Consider the following 8,431-nt stretch of genomic DNA (forward strand, 5'->3'; position numbering starts at 1 on the left):
ATGGCAGTTCAGAGTTCCTAGTGGGATCTGAAAATCATAGTCAGATTCCATTTTAATTCAAAAGAAAGTGGATATAAACAATTATGGTCATTGCTTGCTGTCATTCTTTTAATTTTACATCCTCAGCACATGTTCTACTTAATAGGCCTGAGACATAGAGAGAGAGAGACAGAGAGAGAGACAGACAGAGACAGACAGAGACAGAGACAGACAGAGAGACAGAGAGACACACACAGAGAATTTGCTTGTTTTATATGAAAAAGGACTGCTGTGGCCTAAATAGCTCCTTCCTTATGAAGCAAAATAAAGAGATGATATCATATTACTCACAGGATGAATTATAGATCACCACAGATTGAAAGAGGTGTAAAGGAATTTAGGGACTTGGTCTCTTTGACCCATCTTTCCAGTGGCCTGGCAGCACCTTTAGCACATCTTTTACTGGTATCCTAACGGGTCACCAGGAAACACAGATGAAGAGGAGGAAGACAAAGTCAGTGACTACTAAAGATTGGAGATTGCAGTATAAGTGACGTGAACTTTGACATTAAATAGCAACGAACTTGATAGTTAATTCTGCCATTGATAGCCTGCTTGACAATTAATTTTTAATCCTGGACTTTTTTTCCCTCTTGAATTATTTGAAGCATCATTTCCCTGTTTGTAACTTGTACTTTTACATGCATTCAGGAAGTGAAAATATGAAATGAGTGCTAGATTGGCTGATAGTCAAGAAGTCAAAATGGAGAAGTCAACTGACAATGAACCTTGGGACCTAGGGAGATGAAGTTGCAAGCAGTGAGAAGGGGCAGACGCTGGAGGCTTGACTTAGGTTTATGGCAACAGTGGGTTCCTTGAATTGGATCAGTGGGAATCCTTGGCCTCATCCTCTGCAGGTAGGCAGATCTGAAGAGAGAGGGAAAGAGGAAATGAGGCAGGGAATTCCAGGTTCTTCCAAACTTTGATGAAATGCTCATGTAGGGGCCTTTGGGGATCAGATGAGCTAGAATAAGAGTAACCAATGCAAGTTCATTCCTGGCTTACTAGGACAGGCAGTAGCTGCTGAGAGAATTAACAAGATAATTAAAACAAGAAATGTGCATTTTTCAACTGTCTCAGATGCTTTCTTAGCCATAGAGTTCAATGAGTAAAAAGACAACCCCTCTATCTTAGCTTTGCCATGATCTAGAACAAGGAATGGGAGCGAGTTTACATAGTTATAGGGTACAGTTCTTGGAGCAGCATTCTCTGTCTAGCATGCACTGATTCAACACCTATTTTCGTGTGACACAAATTAGGCTTTTGTATTTCCAAAAGAATTTAGAAATCTCTCATTTTAAGAAATGACAAATTGGAAAGTTTCTTGTCTAAAAACAGGGATTTTGATTCTTGGTTCTTGGAGTCAGACCATTCCAAGTCATTTTGAAAATGATTTTTCTTCTTATACCATCTCCACATAAATCTAACAACAACTTCCCTCTCAGAGTTCAAGTAGTGGGTAGTTAGACTTTTATATCTCCTAGGATAAAGATAATTTTTAAATGTATTAAAACAAATAAAACTTCTTTAAGACACAATACCATATAGTCCCAGCAGGAGACAAGCAGTAATAGATGATCATATGTAGTAAGATTAATGTTTTTGATTGGTGGAACTTGTGCACTTAATGACAAGTTTAGTTCTGCTTTCTTCCCTATCTTCTTCTTCTTCTTTTTTTTGGTTGGTCGTGGGGCTTGAATTCTGGGTATGGGCACTGTCCCTTAGTTCTTCAGCTCAAGGCTAGGGCTCTACCACTTAAGCTACAGTGCTACTTCCATCTTCCCTTCTTCTAAGTCTCCATCTTCTCAACCAGTGAAATTACAAGGGATAGGTTTGCTCCTGTTTTAACTATTGCTCTCAAAATGTACAGTTGTGGAAACCAGGCAAAAATATTATCAGACTAGAGATAGACTAGTTAAAAATAGGATTGTTTTCAGTTCACTCTGTGAATATTAAGTACAATGAAATGATGCAGAACATTTTTTTTCCTCCCAGAATGTGAGGCCAAACTTTCCAGTGGGTAGAACCACCATGGGGGCTGACTTGGTGCATAGCTCCATGGCATGTTTTTTAGATACACTCATGAATTAGGCCCCATTTTGAGAAGCTAATGAGGATGCAAATTCTCAAGTGATTGCTCAGCTCCAGCCACTCATTTCTGGAGTTGTGTGCTCCAGACTTGAGCACATGGAAGTATTTTCTTTAGAAGCACAGTGAGAAGAAGAAAAACAACAACAAACCCACACCACCAATGGGAAACAACAAAAGTAATTGTAAAGAAAAATAAAATAGTTTCCTCATTTTCCAAGTCAGAGTTAGATAAGGACCTTTGAGTTGATGGGTTTTACTGTGATCACAAGCTTGACATGGGAATGACATGTAAGCTCAAGACGTGAGACATCCTCATGGAGAGTACACTTAGCATCAGGACTCAAAGGCTTGATGCTTGTTTCTGATAATGGCTGTGGTAACTTCTCTGGACCTTATTTCTTCACCTGAAAACCAAGACCAAAGGAGATAACCTGGGGAATGAGCACAAGGCTGTCATAATGCATACAACAGCACTTGTCAACAAGAGAATGATCAACAAATATTCATTCCTGCAGTTCATGTATAGAAAGTAGGTAGATGTGGGAAAGTGTGTGTATGTGTGTGTGTGTGTGTGTGTGTGTGTGTGTGTGTGTGTATGTATGTATGTGTGTGTGTAAACTTTGCTAAGATTAAACTCAAACCTTTCTGATGGAAAGGCCTGAGAGTGTGACATGGTATATGTCCAAGAAACATGATTCATCCGCTAGTTTTGAACATTCTTTTCTCAAGGAACAAAGCCAGTGCCAGAATATGATTAACACTCAACAGAAAGGCACTGAGAAACAAGAAGAGAGGATGAAGGGATTGATGTTTTCTGCAAGGCACTGAATGTTCTTCATTTCAAAGCAAAGAAGTAAAAGAAAAAAAAGAAAACCTACAAAATATATGGTATAGCCAATGACTCTCAAAAGCACACAGGCTTTTAAAAAGTGACATGTTAGTTCATATTTTTTAGCTTTATACAGATTCTGTCTAAGGTAATACAAATCAGCACATTTTTAGAAAAGAAGAAAAAGAATCCTCTTGGTATTGTAGGTGTAGGTATAATTCCTTAAAACCTGCCAGTACCTTGTCATGGAGGAAGTAAAGAAATGCCACCCTCATGGTGACAGGCCCACTCATAGAAAAGTAAGTTGCTTGGCAACAGATTAACTTATTTAAACTTTATTACTGCTTTGACAAAGATGCTACAAAGAGAAATGAGGAGACACTAGCAAAATTTTGAGGGTGAGTAGCTTCAGGAGGTTCCCACAAAGCAGAAGATTCATGCCCCTGTAGTGATGGCTAGAAGTCTGAAAACTACGTTTCCCAGGCTCCTTTGCAAGCAGACTTTCATTAGATTGGGCCCTAGGAGGCTGGGGTGGAGAGAGCTCACAAGTTGCTGCAAGAATCTGGCAGTCAGTATAAAGGGGACTCCAGTGACGTTTTAGAAAATTTCTGCCTTGGCCCAAGCAGTGTCATCTCATGTCAGCAGAAGCTCTGATTCCCTTCTGATGAGGAAAAATAAAAATAAAAATACACACAGGCCACAGGAATGGAGAGAGAGAAAGGAAGAGTGAATAAATGCAGCCAGTGGTATTCAATACACACTGTATAAAAATGAACTTAAGCAACTTACGGGCAAGGACAGGAGGGGGCCATGGGGGCAAGCAAAGGAAGGGGTGACATTGTCCAAGAAGAACTGTACCCATTGCTCGACTTATAGAACTGTAACTCCTGTGTACAACTCCTGTAATATATATATATATATATATATATATATATATATATATATATATATATATATATATATATATATTACAATAGGGACATTTTAATGGTATATGCTATGTTATCAGTTATATCCTTGGAATGATAGAACTTCTGTTTCAAATTATCTGCTTACCATTTTTCAGGTTGATGACTGGAAGGATTTGACACAGATTAGCTTCGGACTCTGTGTGTTTCGGAATCTGCTCATTCTCTGCTCTCTGCTCACTCCTGTAAGCAGGGGGTGAGTTTATATTGTGGGTCATCTACTGTCCATATTCTGGTGTGTCACCAGCATGCTTAGGTCAACGGTGGCGGTGGTAGGACTGATTCCAGAAGCTATCACTACATGTGGGTACATAGCAAAGGCTTAGTTGTTCTGGAAGAGGTTATGAGGCAAATCAATTTGTTTCAGTAAGTCCAAAGCAACCCAACCTGAAGACCTTAAGTAGCCCATCCCAAATGCTAACCATCACTACAGCACACCCTTCCCCTACCAACCCCAGGTTGGTGCCCCAGAGGGGGGCATTGGATGTGATTAAGATCTTCCATGATGGCAGTGAAGTGACTCATGTGGAAAAATCTGCACAGTCACGTGACTGAGTAGAGTCACGTGACTGAGTAGAGTCAGGTGCTCGAAGGAGCCTAGGTACAGGGAGGGTTCCAAAGATCTAGTTCATTCTGTTTACAGAAAAGCGTCTCTGCACATCACAAGAGTGATTCTCTCCATCATCTTTACATGACTTCTGTGAAAGTTCTGTGGTTTGCACACTTTTGGTGGAGTTGAGGAAGGGATGTTTGCAATATCATTGAAGAAGAATGCAAATCTTAGAGCTACTCTTTATAAAAACTGAAAACAAGATTCTTGAAGAGTGAGATGAAAGAAATATTATTTCCTGGAGTCAAAGGGAATGAGGAATTAAGACCCTTGGTGAACTCTGTGAAAGGCATTAAAAAAAAACCCAAAGAGGAGGAGGGAACACTTTGGGACTGCATTAAAGCACAGACTTCAGTGGACACCAGGTGGAGGGAGATGGTATGTGGTCTGACCGCAGGACCGGCTGTTACCACCCAGCAGAGTTTCTCTTGAACAAGAACGTGATGGTTCCTCAACGTTGCCAGAACACAAGGCCGCAGAGATGGTTGTGTGTACTCATAGACATTCATCATTTCACCTGCTCAGAGAACGCAAGTCCCTCATAGGGGACACCTGTCCCTTTGCTCTCCACCCTCAGAACCTCCTGTCCCCTTAATTATCTCCAATATCTTCATTAGGGACTTTCAGAGGACCAGAATTCAGTACATAACAAGAGTCTGTAGGTTTTTCAAAGCATATATACCATTTTCTTGTGACCATAATCCAATGCCCTCAGAAAGGCTGGTGTCATTGGTTTGTAAGTAGAATGACTTTTCCTAGAGGGACTGGATGTGGATTGCACTGGGGCAGCTCCTGGGGTGGGGTACAGATAAACCAAGTTGGCGGACAGAGGCAGAACGATTGAGGGACTGGACATCACAGGCAGAGCCCCTTAGCAGTTGCCTGTCAGACTCTGCTACTTAAAAGAGGCTGGAGTAGGGAGGATAGAGTTAGGAGGTCATGGAGCCTGGAGATGGGGCCCAGACACAGCCTTCTATATCTTTAGTTTGCCATGTTCCTCCTATGCTGATTCTCTTCCAAGAAAGCAGAGTAATCCTTTTACAATGTAAGACTGATGATTTTTAAGTAGATTGTTTTTAAATGTGAAAAAAAGAAAAAGCAACAAGATTGAGAGACAAGGACATCATTTCTGTCTCTAGTTCCGCAGGGAGACCAGGATACCAGTCCTGATTTCAAGTGGGTAAGTGTTACAGTGCACAGGGGATTTTCTGATGGAGCTTTTATATGTCTAAAGGGTTATGGAAGGCAGTGGTGTATTGAATGAGAACATCCTGCCCTGGTCTAATATTCTGACTCCTTGTTTAGATAATAGCATATGGCATTCAAAACTCCCCATTTTTTCCTTTTCTTTTTCCTTTTTTTGGTCAGTCATGGGGCTTGAACTCTGGGGCTGGGAGCTGTCCCTGCATTCTTCAAGCTCAAGGTGAGTGCTCTACCACTTGAGTCACAGCACCACTTTCCATTTTCTAGTGGTTATTTGGAGATAAGAGTCTCACAGACTTTCCTGCCTGGGCTGGCTTTGAACAGTGATCCTCAGATCTCAGCCTCCTGAGTAGCTAGGATGACAGGCGTGAGCCACTGGTGTCCGGCTTCTCCATCTCTTTCTATACTATTCTTTGTACATGTTTCTTAATTAGTTTGCACTGTAATACTGTAAGCTATTTTCAAATTTTATGTAAAAATTCCATTTGGGGTGCTATTTTTTTTTAGCTTTTACATCAACTTTATTCTCAAAGTGAAACTGCCGGCGTTAACAATACCCCCATCTCTTCAAACGATTGTGGGAATCAACATATTCTTTCTTACCTGTGCCAAAGTTCATATTCACCAATGTTCTGGGTTGCAAAAGAGGACTTAATGTTTGCACGGGTCTGTAAGGCTTTGTCATAAATTAAACAAAGATACACCAAAGTGCTACTTGAGGTGGTTTTTCTTAAGGACCACAACTTCTAATGTTTCCTTAGAAATATTGTAAATAAAATACTTCCTTTATCCTTTTGATACACATCTGTAAAGATTTTGGTAAAGATTTTCCTGTTTTCAAGTGTGTGGATGGGCAGTGGATGTCTTCCCAGGAATCAAGTTCCTTTCAGAAACGACGCCATGGGGAGGTGGGGCCAGGCAAATTGTGGATCAGCGGCTCAGCTCTAAGAGGTACCCCGATTCACACTGCTCGCCCCAAGAGTTAAGCAGACACACATTAACATGACAGCCCATTAGAAACATTTCCTTTGCTTACCCCTTACTGACTTTTATTATAAGTTAGAGGATTTTGAAGAGAATGAGTCATAGAAAAAAATAATAAGAAGAAAACAATAACCTGGTTCAGCAATCAGCACATTATATCTCCCCAGTGAGTCATAACATCAGACTCGAGTCAGGACAAACAGCGTACCTGTCAGAAAGAAGTGCAGTCAAAAATAAAAGCAGAAATGGCAAGGAGGGAGGAGGGCTTCCAACTGTACTTAAAACTCTCCCCAGATCTGGGCTTCCTAACAGAGGGCTTGGAGGTGGGGGGGACAAATCAACTGGAAAGCTGGGGTTCTGGACAGGAGGAAGCCGCTCTGAGGAGCCAAGACACCGAGGTCTGGATGAAAGCTTGCTGGTAAAGGAGGGCTGTGAAGTGTGTGCTGTCCCTTAGAAGAGAGCAGCCATAGTGGAAAGGACTTTGCCCGAGGAACCCTGGTGCTGCACAAGGAGCAGACGTTTAAAAGGCAAACACTATTGTTGCATTTTGGCTCCACTAAAATTAGTAGTGCAACTCTAGAAGGCCAGAGAGTCCTTGACCTCCTCAATCCTTAGTTTCCACTTCTTCCTCTTCCTCCTCCTCCTTCTTCTTCTTCCTCCTCCTCCTCCCCTTCTCTGTAAGTTGCTGTACAAATGGCTTCAATTCAACACGTTATTTTATGAGCGCAATGCATCTTGGTTAGTGTCGCCCCTTCCATCATCCTCACCCACATTGATCCCAGCCTCACCCACAGCCTCAAATTTCCTGGCTCTGTTTTCCCATAAGGACATTGTGTATTGTGTGCATTGAGTATAATGCTATAGTCTGGCTGAGTGTCCTACAATGAAAATGGGTTGAGGGCTCTGTGCCCTACACCTTGGGGAGTCGCTGAGAGGCTGTGGACACTTGAAGGGGAGGAGCCTGGAAGGGGAGGTCAGAGCACTGAGGCTCTGCCCCTGGGGGGATCCGTTGGGATGTCTGCCCCTTCCACTGTCTGTCTTTGCAACTTGGCTGCCATGAGTTGAACAATACACTTTCACCATGCCAGCAAAATAGCCACAGACCACACAGAAACCACGAGCCAAAACAAACCTTTTCTTCTGATTGGTTTATTATGTCAGGTATCCATCACAGTAATGTGGAGCTGGGACTGGCAGAGACAACAGACGCCCTCCCAGAGCCACTGTAAAAAGTCAAGGCCCTACCTGGTTTTGAGTGTGCATACAGTGCTTCACGTTAAGAGTCGCACTCAATGATTCTTAGCCTTGAAAACTGGATGGGAACAAGTCTGGATAGATGTTTCTAACCCCCTAAGTGAAAACTTCAGAAGGATGCCTTTCAAACATGTGGCATGATCACAGTTCCATGTGTGAAGTGACACCCACAGATTGCAGCTTTCGTATCTTACTATAGAAATAGAGTGGGAAGAGTCTAAGCTGGTCCACAAGTTCTCATGAACCACAAGATGGTTTCTCTAACCTTGTCTCAATGAACATGTCCATTGCTTTCAATGTGCGTTTCAAAAGACTCCCCAAAATACTGTTCCAGCCAGATAATTCGAGCCCGTTCACTTACTGCTTCATGACTCTACCAACATGCTTAGTTTCTCTGAGATTTGTTATCTCCCTATGACACAGAGAGGAACTCTATCACCTTAAAAAGACACC

General features: G+C 41.9%; 1 non-coding gene across 1 annotated transcript; it reads right to left on the reverse strand.

Moving 5' to 3' along the window:
• Positions 1-6,328: 6,328 nt before the first annotated feature.
• Positions 6,329-6,453, reverse strand: LOC138822485 (small nucleolar RNA SNORA40). The gene has a single exon (XR_011370473.1). It is a non-coding gene; the product is annotated as a small nucleolar RNA SNORA40 (small nucleolar RNA).
• Between the last annotated feature and the right edge of the window lie 1,978 nt (positions 6,454-8,431).

Source organism: Dipodomys merriami, unplaced genomic scaffold, assembly GCF_024711535.1.
Source record: "Dipodomys merriami isolate MVZ:Mamm:240054 unplaced genomic scaffold, mDipMer1.0.p SCAF_110, whole genome shotgun sequence".
Taxonomy (NCBI): Eukaryota; Metazoa; Chordata; class Mammalia; order Rodentia; family Heteromyidae; genus Dipodomys; species Dipodomys merriami.